General features: G+C 46.0%; 1 protein-coding gene across 3 annotated transcripts in view; it reads left to right on the plus strand.

Annotated features, from left to right (window-relative positions):
* Nucleotides 1-1,068: 1,068 nt before the first annotated feature.
* Nucleotides 1,069-16,048, plus strand: part of UGP2 (UDP-glucose pyrophosphorylase 2) — a 100,600-nt gene continuing 85,620 nt past the window's right edge. Inside the window, exon 1 of one of the 3 annotated variants that reach the window (XM_085895775.1) lies at nt 1,069-1,325. The gene's annotated coding sequence lies outside the window, so the exon portion shown is untranslated. Of the gene's footprint in view, nt 1,346-16,048 lie in introns of all 3 variants that reach the window. The other 2 variants (XM_085895778.1, XM_085895777.1) reach the window with 2 other exon arrangements.

Genomic DNA, 16,048 nt, shown 5'->3' on the forward strand with positions numbered 1-16,048 from the left:
ATATAAAAATATAATATATACATATATTAATATCTACATATAAAAATATAATATATACATATATTAATATCTACATATAAAAATATAATATATACATATATTAATATCTACATATAAAAATATAATATATACATATATTAATATCTACATATAAAAATATAATATATACATATATTAATATATTCATATAAAAATATAATATATACATATATTAATATCTACATATAAAAATATAATATATACATATATTAATATCTACATATAAAAATATAATATATACATATATTAATATCTACATATAAAAATATAATATATACATATATTAATATCTACATATAAAAATATAATATATACATATATTAATATCTACATATAAAAATATAATATATACATATATTAATATCTACATATAAAAATATATTATATACATATATTAATATCTACATATAAAAATATAATATATACATATATTAATATCTACATATAAAAATATAATATATACATATATTAATATATTCATATAAAAATACATGTGCACTCTATAAAACGTCATTTCCGGTGTCGGGATCGTGAGTTTATGCGACAACAAGAAGGGGTAAATAAATTTGTCTTGAATGGATATTCACGAATTTCGATTGATGAGAGCAACTGGTAATGGTGGATGAATCTGCAGAGTGAATCATTTAACCGGTTAGTTAGACGTTTGAAATGAATTCCAAATTTTGAGTAAAAAGGAGTATTTTCCTGAAACAACTCGAGAAAAGACGATAGGTTGAAAATGCTCGTTAACCTGAAAGCACAATTTAATGCCACTCGCACTTATTATTTCCACTGATCGCTCAGATGTGCTGAGGCGGCAACAACAACCTTTACAATTACGTGATGACGCAATGTCGTCAGCTGAAATATCTGCGTCATCACTGTTAATTTCGTACTCAAGGACCAAAGGGTCAAAAAGTAAAACAACAACAACAGCAATTAACAATACTAAACATATCGATACCACGACTACTACAAACAAGAAGAAGAAGAAGAAGAAGCAAAGGAAGAAGAATAATAGGAAAAACAACAACAACAACAACAACAACAATAACAAGCATCAGCTGCATCAGCAAACGACGTCATACTAATGGGTTGTGCTAGTTGAAGGTCGAAGGTCGAAGGCGCAGGACGTGTGGAGTTACGGAGACGGAGACGGAGACGGAGTAGGAGATTGTTTTCATCTCACGGCGGTGGGTGGTGGTGTCCGTGCGGCCTGCTCTCTGCACTCCGAGCCGTGCCTCAGTCTCAGTCTCAGCCTCATCGAATCCGATCTTCATCTAAAGGTCATTTGAATGCCGCTGCGGTGACTGCTTGTCCTGCCTTGTCCTGCCTTGTCCTGCCTTGTCCTGCCTTGTCCTGCCTTGTCCTGCCTTGTCCTGCCTTGTCCATCGTACCTCAGCTGTCCACCCCCGTCCGCCTCTTCCTTGATTACCTCACGTGCTTCCCTTTTTCATTACCCTTGGTTGATTTGTTGTAAACTTGCGTTATCTTGATTTATACTCGATCATGATGAGGTTGAGCGTTAACTTTGCACCGGATTGCTGGATTTGTTGGATGTGGAGACGTGAAGCATTGATTATATTTGTCACTGGTTCCCATTGGGACCTCGTCGGTGCGCGGTCAGCTCGATGTGACTGACTTTAACTGGTTGAGTGTTATTAGACACGATGGTAACCTCATGGGGACGTGCTCTTGGCCGCCACACACACCTTTCACTTTCCCCATAATGTGAGCCTGGTGTTGGCTCGGTGGTTAGGGTGGTGGCTTGGGATCCTAGGGTCCTGAAGTGGTTAGGGTGGTGACTTGGGATCCTAGGGTCCTGAAGTGGTTTTTGTGGTGACTTGGGATCCTAGGGTCCTGAAGTGGTTAGGCTGGTGACTTAGGATCTAGGGTCCTGAAGTGGTTAGGGTGGTGACTTGGGATCCTAGGGTCCTGAAGTGGTTAGGGTGGTGACTTAGGATCCTAGGGTGGTGACTTGGGATCCTAGGGTCCTGAAGTGGTTAGGGTGGTGACTTAGGATCCTAGGGTCCTGAAGTGGTTAGGATGGCGGCTTGGGATCCTCGGGTCCTGAAGTGGTTTTTGTGGTGACTTGGGATCCTAGGGTCCTGAAGTGGTTAGGGTGGTGACTTAGGATCCTAGGGTCCTGAAGTGGTTAGGGTGGCGGCTCGGGATCCTAGGGTCCTGAGTTGAAGTTCCGTCAGCCGCTGAATTAATACACCAGGGGGTTGACTCAGCCTGTCATCCAAGGTCGGCGAAATGAGTACCAGGTCCAGTGTGTGTACTGGTGGAGGGGCGCTGCATCAGCAACACAGTCGCACCTCAATAAATGATAGCTGCCATACGACCACCACATCCCATAATGTAATATTTACATCATTAATGGAATTTATTTTAACGAAAGTAATCATCTTGTCCTCCTCGCACAATTAGGCACATGGGTCTACCGAGGCATTTTCTTGATTCAGGGTAACGATTCTCAATGGGTCACCACTCGACTGCAGGATACTCAACTGAGTGTGCGGAAATTGTTCATTTGTTCAGGGTGCCGGAGATGACTCTCCTACTACTCTTCGCACAGGACACACCGTGGGATCTTTAACATCTACCAATTAATAGCAGCAGAAGGAACACCCGTTTTAACATCCACCCGAGGGATGGTGTACACGTTGATGCCTTTCTCTGCCTGTGAAGCACCAGAATGGTATTTTTTTTTTTTCTCGCTAGGTTGGGATTCAAACCCATGCTTGACAGCTTGGTGAGAATATGCACACCTGGAGGCTGTCCGACCAGTTCTATGAAAGTAATGTATGATATAATTGACAGACGATACACACAAACAACACTATTTTACGTACGATACCTTTCATTAATGCTTCTGGCAACCAGACTGGGTAATCATGAGTAAATGGTAAGTTGATCTCTATTTATCAATGTAAATGCAAGTTGCGCATTTGTGTCTGAGTGGGGTAAATGTCGTAATCACATCACGTATAATGCTCAGTGATACCTCATTTAAGAGTACTTGGGTCTGGACAGTACATGCGGAGTTCTACAAATGTCGATATTCGTTCAATTTCGGGTGAGGTGCATTTTTGTACGGAGATTGCGCACACGGGCAATGTATAGGCTCAGAGTCATTGGTTCGCACACCTATCGGAAGTAAAAAAAAAAAGAAAAAAAAGAAGAAGAATGTAAACCACAAATGATTCAGTCAATTCTGTCAACATATTGTTGCGGAGCCGGGGTCAGGGGCGAGAAGACCACGAGGGTGGAAGTTACCTCAAGTTCCCACTCGACTCTCCGGAATCGCAGGCCGTCGCTCACGAATAACTTCATGACGCGGCGGGTCGCTGATCAACCTTGAATGCCAATAACTCGACCACATGACTTAGGGTCCTCCGTCTGATACTATTTACCGAAAGGTCACGTGGTTCAATTACCGCGGGACATACCCTTGGTATGCCTTGTTCAAACCAGATCACCTTACCAGATCAGATGCAGCTGAGCATAACTATCAAGGACGTACCGGCTAAAAAACAAATCGTTGGGGGATAACGTCCCGGCTAAGCTAGGATACAGCCAATTTTCCCACAATTCATTTTTTTTTCCACCAAAGGAGGGCACTTCACCACAAGCTCAGCAGCCGAGCATGGCCGTATATGCTCAGCCCAATCTAGTCTCCCGGACCCCCGACAGTGATCTCCGGACCTGACCTATGAAAGGGCATCTCGGATAGACCTGGCGGTTCAGCAGGAGGATTCATCCTCTGTAATATTTGGGTAATGCCAATTTCTCCCAGCCCCCCTCCCTGATCCTGGATCTCCGCCTGTCGGATCGTCACCGATGGCCTCTCTGGAACCCGACCCGGCCGACTCCACGAGGCCAGCCTGGCCGCGCGCTCGGCCGCTCGGTGAACGGTGGGTGGATCCTGTCACTCCACTAGCGCTCGGACCTCAGGGTCAGGAAGAGCAGCTAAAAATTTCTCGAGTGCCAGTCTGTCCCATGCCTCCACTGTAAGGTCCCGATATGCGATCCTGACTGATTGGTAAATGTCCTGTGCCAGCTCCTGCACTGTCTCACCCGGCTTTAATCTGCGGTGCTGGAGCTGAGCCCGCACCAGATCACAGTTTTCCGCGAACCCAAACCGACGGCTCAACGCCGCGCAAATGTGGGAGCTGGTCAACATCCCCTCCGCGATCACGTTTAACACATCTGCAGCTGGTCCCCGCAACGTTGCCACCAAATTCCCTGTACGTTCCCGCTCATTCCACCCGTTTAGTCGGGAAATGCACTCAAATTGCGTCAGAAAAGCTTCAACGCTCCCTGACCCGTCGAAATTTACCAGGGGGATCACTTTTCCGGTGGCCCGCTTCTCAGTTTCTCCCTTGTCCGAATCCAGCCCAGGGATCAAACACCCTTGTGGCTGCGTATCCAATTTCGGAGCCCACTGTGGCCAAAGATGTTTTGTGGTGAGGGTCTCATGGGTCAATTTTGCCTCCTGTTCCAAACGTTGAATGGACCGATTCACCTCTTCACCTCTTCCCGCAGGATCTTCTGGGCCCGCACAACCTCCTCCAAGGCTCCGTCGCGAGTTTGTCGCTGCTCCTCAACCAACCCGGACACTCTACTTACAAAAGACGGCTCTACCAGGCCTTTATCCAAGACTTCATCTTGGCTCATAATTTTATCTTGTTCGTCCAAACGAGCCTCCAATCCTTTTACCTCCTCCGCCAAATTCATCCCTTGCTTCCTCAGCTCTCCCCACTCTTCAACCTGCAGCTGCATACGAGCATCCACACAGGCACGATGACGTTCCAGGCTTTCATCCACTTTATCAACCCGAATGTTCGTTGCATCAATTTTATCTACCAATTTTTTTTGTATATTTTCCCCCTCCAATGTAATTTCTACCTTTGTTTCCTCCAATCTATCTTCGAATTTACTTTGTATTTCTCCCAATTTAACATCCACACACTCCTGCATCTCAGTTTTCATTTTCTCCAACTTTTCCCCCAATTCATCCCTCATTAAATCAATCCGTGCACCCAACTGTGTACCCCCATTACCCTCAATTGATCTGTCATTTCTGCCCTCTGTGCCACGAATTGATTTTCCATTTGTGCCTCCTGTGCTGTCATTTTTGCCCCCTGTGCTGTAATTGCACTCATTAAACGTTCCAACATTGTCCAGATCGACATCGTGCCGGTTTCCGGCGCTGCCCCGGCTCCGTTACGGGCGATGAAGCACGGTCCACGCTCGGAATGGGGGAGGTTCCAACCCTACCCCCTTCTCTCCCCTCTTCCCCCGACTCGCTGCCAGACACGTGGCCTTCCTCCTCAAACATCTGCACATCCGCCATGGTGCAGAAGTCCCGTTTGCCGCCAATTAATTTAAATTTGAAAAATCCCGCCAAAATTTTCCCGTGCTCGCGCGCTTTTCTGTGATAATTTTATATTCCAATTCGTGGCGAGATTTTAATCCTGGTATATAATTTAGAGGGGTTCGAACATCCAACACCCTGACACCAATGTGACGTCCACGGGACTTGACAGTCCCGCCAACGTAGAATGAGCCGAAACGATGGAGGCAGTTTATTTATTTATAACCCAAAGACGGCGGTTTTAATCGCCCTACCGCAAACGGGACGAGGAAGGTAGCACGAGTCACTTTTCACTGAGTTGATGATGTTTATTCTTTTTTTACCACTGACCAGAAATAACAAGACTCGGCAAGAAGAGGGATCCGGGGCGATTCGACGGGATGGTGTAGGATCGGGCGTGGGGAAAAACACAGACAATTCCAATGAATATACAGTTCTCAATCCCTCTAAGGTGCCAAGCAGACACACGCACACACACACACACACACACACACACACACACACACACACACACACACACACACACACACACACACACACACACACACACACACACACACACACACACACACACACACACACACACACACACACACACACACACACACACAACGTAGCTATCTCTGGTGGTCAGGCTGGACCGTGGTGTGGACGCAACTGTCCCTGGATCGGCGCCGGACGAGCCGGCCTTGCTCTCGCCAGGGGGGGGGGGGCAGGAGAAACCGCGGTTCTGTCGACCTCCTGGTCCTGGCCCAAGTTCGCCCACAGCCGCCAGGGAACCAGCTCCCGCGCCAAGCCGCGAGCAGGAGGCAGGTCCACCCGCCGCCCGACCCCGTATTCCGAGTCAGCAGAACCCTAGAGCCAACCAAAGCGAGGCACGAGGCTCGGCAAGGCTCCCAGGCACGATCAAGAGCACGATCAACTCAGCACAGCAACCAGGACGCTCTCTGCCAGCACAGGTTCCACACCAAAAAAAACATGAGCGTTCTGGTTGTAATCTTCTTCTTCTCCCTTTTCGACCCCGAACAGAACCTTTTTATCCTTCTGCCCTCGTCACCTCCAATCGAGCCGTTTATTGGCCCACCGCCGTTGCCTTCTGCCAATCGTGATCATGGGGCGGAGCCATCCGCTGTACTGTCCTGTGACGTCACGGCCAGTCTTCAGAGAATACCAAAAGGGGTTTACGCAGACACACTTGCCCTATCCCATGTACCTATCTAATTACGTGACATTTATCATTTCCCCCTTGATGAAATGAACATTTACTAGACAACTTATCACCACTGAATTACTACTTATTACATCGAGATCCTGGTAAACTCGAACAGCATGGCATACCTAATTAAACATCCTAATTACCCTTTGAATGCATACCCCCCCCTCAAACGTAACAATATATATATATATATATATATATATATATATATATATATATATATATATATATATATATATATATTCACTATCTACAGATCTGGATAAAATCGCAAGCTGCTTCAACACGTGAAACATGTCTTTCAAACTAACCCTAACCCTGACATATCTCACACTCTCACTATGTCTCTCCAAAGGACTGTCTGGAAAAACCCCCATCCACTTTCTCAACAATCTTGTTGAAGAAGTCCTTTCATTCAAGCTTCTGGGTCTCACTCTCTGCCATGATCTTTCCTGGGAAAGCCACATTTCCAAGCTGGCCTTCAAAGCCAAGTCACTGACTGGGCATCCTCCGTCGTGCAAATTCCTTCCTTGGCACACCTGAGCTCCGGACCATATACAAAGCTTTCGTCAGCAGCTTGATGGAGTACTGCTTTCCCTTCTGAGCTGGTGCTCCCACCTCATTTTTCTCAGCTTCACGCTGTGGAAACCAAGGCATTTAGGATCATTGGTATCTCCTGAGATAAAGCTGAGCCTTTGGGTCTCTCACTCTCTCACTGCAGGGAGGTTGGTGATCTTTCTGTCTTCTACCGTCTAATCTCCAGCCTCTCCCCCCCCCTTGCTTTGTCTGAGGGAGGTTCACCCCCCCTCCCCTCCATATTTCCACAGGGCGGTCAAGGTCCACAACCAACCCCCTTCTGGTTAAACTAACAAAATCAAGAATCACTGCTCACCTTTATTTTTTCATTCCTCTTTTTTTTTTTTTTCCTGCCTTTGGAACAAACTCCTCCACTCTCTTCTTTCCCACCCTTCCCTCCATCCATCCATTGGGACCATACTCTGTGCAGAGCATTGGTGCCGCCTAAGCAGTCTCCTTGGCTATTGGGCACAATTGTGGACGGGTTGCCACTCCGACACAGGATACCAGTATGCTGGCACTCATTTTGCCGACCTCGGAAGGATGACGGGCTGAGTTAACCCCACCTGGTATTAATTCAACAGCTGAGCGGAATTTGAATTCAGGACCCTAGGATCCCAAGGCCGCCACCCTAACCATTAAGCCAACAACAGGCATACTCTTCCCTCCAGGTCTTCAAAACAGCTGTTTACCACAATCTCTTATTATATCTTCTCCCATCCAAATCCACGATCTTTTCTCCCCCCCCCCCCGTTAATCCACCCCAAACCCACCTCCTTCAAATCCTGCTTTCCTTCCTGAAAATCCCTGTCGTGTAAGAACCTGAAAGTCCATGTAGAGACATGACAGAAGTAAATGGACACCATGATTTCAAAATAATTTATTTATTGAACATTTGAAGTATATTTGATCCATTTTAATACATACACTAGTGGTTGGCAGACTTGCAATCTGCAGATTTCAATGTTTTTACTCTTTCAGGCATAGAACTAATGAGTTTTGAAATTTTCTCATGGGATTTCTTCCCAGGCTTCACACAAAAGGTTTGGCCATCTTGGATCTGATGTCGATTAAAATATGACCTGCATGTTTCCCATCATGTGTTGTCTTTGTGCCAAGTACGAATAAAATCAGTCTATGGTTGTGGACACACGGACACGAAAATCGAGACCAAATCCGTGAGCCCCCGTTTTGGACCATGTCCAACAAGGGCTAATAACAACCAACAATTATTTATTTACACACACACAAGCGAGCAATAATTTAAAAGCGAGTATTTACAAACAAGAGGCACAAAATAGCAGATATAACTCCAACACCTATTATCATGCAATATTATTTACAAAAAAAGACGTGGCCACCATTCAATCTGGGGAGAAGAAGAAAACAAGAAGAACTGAGAAGAAAAGTAGAGTGTGGGGGTCGACTCCTTCCCTCACTTCACACAGCCCAATAGGGCTGTGAGAGTCCAAATATACTGGGAGAGAGGGGAAAGGAAGGGGAAGATGAGCAGTGGAGTGGCGATGGGATGCGCAGCCGCGTCTCTGAGGCTTCCAGACCCAGAAGGCAAATCCTCTCCGCCGTGGAAGATATGTGACCTTCCAGAAGCTCCCCTTCTGCTGTCTATGGGACTAGCAGCTCCTCATGAACGAAGCCACGTTCTGACAGTTCTTCCTGCCCTCCTCCACACGATGAGTTTTTTTTCTTCTCCTCTCACACCCTGCGCACCTTTCTGCTCTTCAGGCAAGCTTTTAGGACACGAGGACCAGCTCCACTCTCCTTTCTCCTCTCAGGATATAGCTTTCTCCTGTCTCGTTTTGTTTGAGCTTCTTTCTCATTGGTCCACATCCGATGTGAGTGAGTCCATGATGCAGCTTATGGAAAATTGCCACTATTTCTGAGGGAACTTCAATGCAGCCCCAGCCCCTTGTTTCAGGTGCCCAGGCGGCAACTGCCCTCACTCCCTCCCTCACGCTCAAGCATTCATTGTACAGTGTGCCACTGTATCCTGCGTGCAAGATGTGTCGCACCCCACCATGTATGGGAAGAGCTTGCACATTGTGCCACCAACATGCATGTGAGAAGGGACAAAGTCCGATGCGGTGAAGGTAATCCGATCAGCCCCAAGGATTCATGACCACAGACAGACCAAGGAAAGACCGACCGGCTGCATGTTTGATGTTAAGACCGATGGGGTGAAGGAGGGATTGTTCTAAGGGGGTTATTGGGGGGATTGAGAATGGCAGAGGGGGGATTGTTGGAATAGACCGATGAGATGAACAAGGAAAGATTGAAAGGAGCAGGGGGGGGCAGACATCACATCGGGAAAACATGAACTAACCTCAACGCATGCCACCCCAAACCTTTAAATAAGGGGCAAAGGGTCTACCTACACATAGACTATTGAAATAATTCATCCTCAGGTCACCTACATGTCCATGTATGCTCTCTCCCTGGGATACATTTCTAAAACCATCACAATGAATATATTGTTGTGGGGGCGGGGGGTGGGGTGGGGTTTGAGGCTCGCCATTAGGGGAAGCACTTGGGTCCCTTTCGAACACGGGTCCTGAGGCTGCCGGGCACAGATAACTCCGCGCACCGGCAAGTTTCTCAGCAACCCTGAACTCCGATTGGCACTGCCAATCTGGGCAGGGTTACACAACTTCACGTGATACCTGTAGACGACCAAGTCAATTGGGGTCTCATGCTCTCAGCGCGCACCCAGATTACTGCCGAGCGATAGTCAGTGTGCACTGGCTAACAAGCAAATTAACGGGGTAGAACTTCCCGGCTAAATAAATGTGCGGACCATGCTGGACCAATGGGGAAAAAACAAACACGGACAGATCAGGACATTTATAAGCAAGGGCGAGAAAGGTCATGTGGCACAATAAAGGGGATTTATTCACAAGTATATACAGCAGGGAAAGCAAGGATTCGTGGGTGCAGCAAAAGAAATGCAATTATTTTCAAAATGCAGACACAGAGCAGAGCTAAACCGATGTAAACGTCTACAATCTTAAATTATGTGAAGCATTACAGGTGCCAGCAGACACAATTAGAGGTAGTCGAGATTCTAGAGAGAGGAGAAGCAGTTGAGGTGAAAGCAACCTCTTTGTACCTGGCACGGTTGATAGACCTACACAATTCAATCGCTTAGGTGTGGGGAGGAGGGAAGAAAACTGGGGTGGTGCATGAGTTTGTGGTGCAAAATGTGATGCAGAGGAAGTGTGAAGAGGTGCAAATCATTAATGCTCTTTCAGTGATGTGTCCACAGTGGACGAGACAATAGATGGGAGAGAAAGATGCGTGAGAAGACAGCTTAACGGGGCGTATAAGAGAGTCTGTAAATGTATTCTAATGATGATTGCTGCGGAACGTGGCAGGAGCCGAGCAGTGATGACCCGGCAACTCCTCGGTAATGACTCTGTGCTGCTCACCTGACTCTTTATTGCGCTACATTCTTGGCTCGGCTCTCGTTCGGCTCGGAAAAGGCAAGACAAAGGACTCGCTCTTTTTGTCTCTTTTTATAGAGCCTGGGCGAAGGGGAGCCAACAATTGGATCAAAAGACTGTAGGCGTTTCCGTGTGTCCCCATTGGCACATCGACGCCACCCTGAGAAGTATCCCTGCTCCGCCAGACTCCAGAGCCAAAAGTGGCCTCAATTGCTCCCAGGCTTTTCCACGTAACAGGGATCTGTGATTTCTATGGGGCGTGGGTTTTTGGGAGCGCTCTCCGGCTACAAACATGCACTGGATTCCACTTGAATGCTGTTATTTAGTGGAGCGCCAGAACTACCCAGATGTCACTGATTGAGTTCCAGCGCACACTCGCGCTTGGAGCTTTCGTAGGTGCCCACGATGCCCCCCCCCATTTCCCAGCATCTCCAATGACTATCGTGAGCATCCAGGGAGTTGACCGCAGTTGCAGCGGTTGTAGTCAGGTGGAGGAGCGCTGTGGTGTTTGTGGTAAAGTTGTTGTGTTGGGAGTGGTTGTGGCATTTGTGGGGATTTTTAGGAGTTGTAGTGATTATGGTGAGTGTTTTAGCATCATGATGAGCATAGTGAAGGTCTGAGGTGAGGCGTCTGTTGGTTAAGGCCCGGTCACACCTTGACGTTTTAGCCAGCGATGGCAACGTGTTAAAATTTATGTAAAACGCTGGCTTACGTTGAACTTTTGATGGTTTTTTTTAAAGATTCAGACGTATTCATAGCGACTTGGTCTTATGTATAACGCATTGGTAACTACACAGAACGTTTCGTTGTGTTATAGATAACTTATACCAACGAATGCTGAACCTGTTGTCGGCCTACACAACCGATGCCCAACGATGGTCTAACTCAGGCATAGCGCGTTGCACGCATCGCTGACGATGTCGTGACGTAGCCTATGTAGACGTATTCCAATGACGTCTTCCGGTCGACAAAAAAAAAAAAAATGAATGTGTTTCGAGCTTACAACTGCCATATAAAGACGTGTTCCCAGCAGTTTTGGGAATTGGTATATAAAAGGGGAACCCAACAGTGTTTACGAGTTCCTTTTTGAGTCGATGTCCATGTCAGCAGTATCAGTATTAGTATTAGTATTAGTATTAGTAGTAGTTTGTTCATGTTGGCAGTAGTAGGTGGGTGTGAGGGGGAGGGTGTGGGTTATGATGGATCGTCCTTGCGTCCGCGTGTCCACGGGTAGGTTCATAGGCTGCCACTCAACGATTCAAATGGCTGCATCTCCACTATTGAAAGTAGACGCTTGCGCTCAACAATTTGAATTTTTTTACACTCAACGACTTTTAAACGGTACCACTCAGCTAGTTTCATTGTTTACAATGAACGATTTAAATTGCTGTCACTCGCCTTTTTTTTTTTTTTTTTTTTTTTTTTTTTTTTTTTTCTTGACGCTGGGGTTTTGAAATTTGAAGCGTTTCTTCTGAACGTGTTAAAACGCTCAAACTCGACTATTTTAAATAGACGCTGCCGATGGACAATTGGAATCATAGCCAAGCTAGTCATCGAAGTGTGAACATCCTCGTCATGCCGAAGAAAAGTTTGAAGAATGCTGCAAATAAGTGTCCTGGCCGTGGCCGTGGACGCTGACGCAAGGACGATCCATTATACCGACGTCTTTCAGCCTATGAGTAACTTAAAAGTAACGTCTGTCGATGTGTGGCAACGATCGCGTAACGTGTCAACAACACGTTAATCATAGGTTAGAAATAAGTTTCGGGTATGCTAAACATTACCTCGGCGTGTCTCAACTTATGATTAACTTACAAGTAGCATGTGTTGACGTCTGTCAACGATCGCAGACCGTGCCTACAACTTGTGGCCAGCGTAGCGGAACGTGTGAGTCATACGCCGGCATACGTCGTGAAATTTCAAGCATGAAAAAATTTGAGGACAACCGAAAAGTACAACGACGTATGGCAACGTACTACGACGTATGCCAGCGTGCTCTCAATGTTATCAAAACTTACCCATAACGTATTCAACGTGTGCCAGCGTTTTAGAAAAAAAATTCAAAAATCGGCATACGTTGGCTAAAACGTCAAGGTGTGACCGGGCCTTTAATGGCATGTTGTCTGGGGAAATGGCACGCAAATGCAAATGAGGCTGTTGTGGCATTGGTTCCTCCTACTCCTTTGGTAGGATCACTGGTCTGGCGTGCATGCATGCATGATGGGGTTTGTATGTGAAATAAAGTGAAGTTAATAAGTGAAAGAATGGGGGATTGAAGACCAAACTAAAAGTTCTACACAATGCATCTTGTCTCACATACCCACGAGACATTATGGAAGGGTGAACTAAACGAATACTAATGAAACTAGAAGGGCACGCGGGAGAGCGCACACCTCTTCCACGTAATGCCTGATCCACGAAAGCATATTGGGCTCTATACATTTTTGAAATATGCTATATATCGTTTTTGGCCCCATCTCTCAATGGTGAAGAATCATTAAAAAAAAAAAATCTCTTATCCAGGTCCGGATTCAGATCTTCACCAAAATTGAATCATTCGTCCGTGTCACACACCCAACCTGTCCACAAAGTTTCATCCGAATCCATCCACAAGTTTTTGGGATATCCTGCACACAAACAAACAAATGAAGTTGCTTGTTGAGCAAGGAATTGCTGGAATAACTTTGTCATATCTCTATGATCTTTGACAAAACAAAAACCTGGAAATCAATTTGGTTCTTCTAAGTCAATAGTGCTACTGTTTAATGAGTTATAGCACTTAGTATGGTCATGATCATAACTTGGAAGTCAATCGGACTTGAAATGGCGTTTTTATTGCAATTTGAAATTTTTGACCCGACCCCCCCCCCCCCCCGACATTCGACCCCCGACCGCTAAGAAGGGTGTTGGTGTGACACCCCAATCAGACATATGGTTGGATGCAGTATTGGAAGATGCACATTTTGGATTTGGTTTGAAGTCGATATGACCATTTTAGTGGACTTTATTGCGAAAATAAGAATTTCGGTTTTTCGGTGACCTTGACCTTGACCTTTGACCTAGATTCACCAACAACGACAAGTGTCTAAGTTGGACCATGGCCGACGTCTGTACCCAGTTTGGTCATCATCGCTGAAACGGTGTGGCTGCTACAGGGTAAACAAACACACAACCAAACAAACAGACAGACAGACACAGAATGACATACACAACCGACCAACATAATTGCCGAAATCCGAAGGAATCTGGCAATTAACAAAGCTTTGTAAAACTGTGAAGGAATGATGTGATTTTGTGAAACCAATCCTTCAGAAATGCAGTACGTTTCCACTATAAATCAAATACAATAACTCAAACGAACAGGAAACAGACCTCAAATGGTGTTGAAATATGTTGTGCAAATGGCACGAATGTACGTGTGCAATGCATTCACATGAAAACACATACAAATACATTCCAAGCTTTCTTACTACATGAAGTCTTACAATTAGCTACACAGAGAGATATACTGACCACTTTAATCCTCCTTAATGTGTAGTGCTTGTATATAGATAAAACATAGAATGGGCCTGGTCACATGACGGCCTTGTGGCTTGACATGAACCTCGCTACACGATGTAAGCTTGCAGCAGCTGTAAGCTTCGCAGAAAGCCTAAGCTTTTGGCTTCCCAGAATGAATCTGCATCCGTTCTGAGCTGCGCCCAGAACCTTCACTCCAAGCTCTGTCCAGAGCATCCACTCAGAACATTCATGGTATTGTAAATCTTCACTAACCGACAAATGTCATGACTGACATTACAATATATTGTTATGGTTGTGGAGGTAGATGGAGGAAATTCATAGGAAAGTTAGGATAGTTTCGTGTTGCTTGGTCTGTGGACGTGTAGGAAACATCTCGATGTAATTAAGTAGGGAAACTGTGAGCTTAAGTGTTACTTGTCAACACACAGGTGGTGGTGCTATGTTAATTGGATAAGGATTAAGACCAATTTCCCCAGTATGTAATTGCCCCTTGTGACCTTTCGCACGTTTTTGTATTTACAAGCCAGCCATGAAAGAAGTGCGTTTTTATACCAACCACAACCATAACAAGCAAGAAGCCTCGCCTTCCCGGTTTTCGTGACAACAAGCCACGCCCGGAGGCGGAGGATTGAGGGGTGTGACAGAAGAAGGAGGTTTTGGTTTGGTTTTTGAGAGTTCGGAGTAAGGGACGCACGCGGTCGAGAGACTGAGCTAGGAGATGGCGTGTAAGATCAGGGCATTACGTCTGACTTTCCTTTGATGCATGAAGAGGACAACACAATTCTCGTATTCATGCTGAAGCGAATTGGCTCGCGTAGTGGAGCAAGACATTGACCATTGACCCTTGGCTGGTTGAGGGACAGACCTCAACCTCGTGTATATCACCGAAGGAAGTGGCGCCATTCTGTAGATAGCCATGGCATCGGCAAGTCAGATCGCCGAAGAAGCTGCGTGGCGATTGGTGAGCCCTGGTGTTGAATACCGCTTCACAAATTACCTCACATACGTTTCCCGCCCAGAGAGTGGCTCGGCACCATTTTGGACGCATCTACCCGTGCAAGACGAAGCGCACTGATCCAAAAATTCAATAGAGACCATCTCTGGACCAAGATAAGTGTCAGAATAAAGGGAGGATTTTCTTTTGTTTGTTTTCCCCTTGTCTGTATGTGGAGGAGCCTCGACTTTAGACCTTAATTTACTTCACGTACTGTGTTATTACTTTTTATGCCTGGTGATGTGCTTCGGATTTGAGGATCCTGAGTTCAAATCCCCCTCAGTTGAATAAATACCAGGTGGGGTTGACACTGCCTGTCATCCTTCTGAGGTCTGCAAAATTAATGCCAGCATGCTGGTATCTTGTGTCGGAGTGGCGACCCGTCCAGGATTGTACCCTATAGCCAAGGAGACTGCTTAGACAGCACCAACGCTCTGCACAGAGTATGGTCCCAATGGATAGATTGATTACTTTTTGAATTATATCCTTGTAAATATTTCAATTTCATTAAATCCTTCTTTATTGTAAATTGCTGTGTATGTATTTGCTGTGGGATTAGAGTATAAACCCCTTGTGCTATGCATCCATCTGTGCCTCCATCGCTTCGCCAGTGTCGCACTGCCCCTCACGTGCATGCCATAATCTGTGTCCGTGTCCGCCAGGATAACGTGTGAACCACGTAAGGAAAACCGCCCGGCGATCCGGGCCTGGTCGGTGTTTATCGCCCGTCCACCACAATTGGGGCAGGGGGATTAAACTAACCGCCAAGACACACGACTACATATATATTGTTGCAGGCCAGGGGTCGGGTGAGAAAACCACTGGGGGGGGGGGGAAGCTATCTCGGCTCCCACCAGACT

This window comes from Eptatretus burgeri, chromosome 9 (assembly GCF_056783735.1).
Source record: "Eptatretus burgeri isolate ZD-2024b chromosome 9, Ebu_testis_v1, whole genome shotgun sequence".
NCBI classification, from domain to species: Eukaryota; Metazoa; Chordata; class Myxini; order Myxiniformes; family Myxinidae; genus Eptatretus; species Eptatretus burgeri.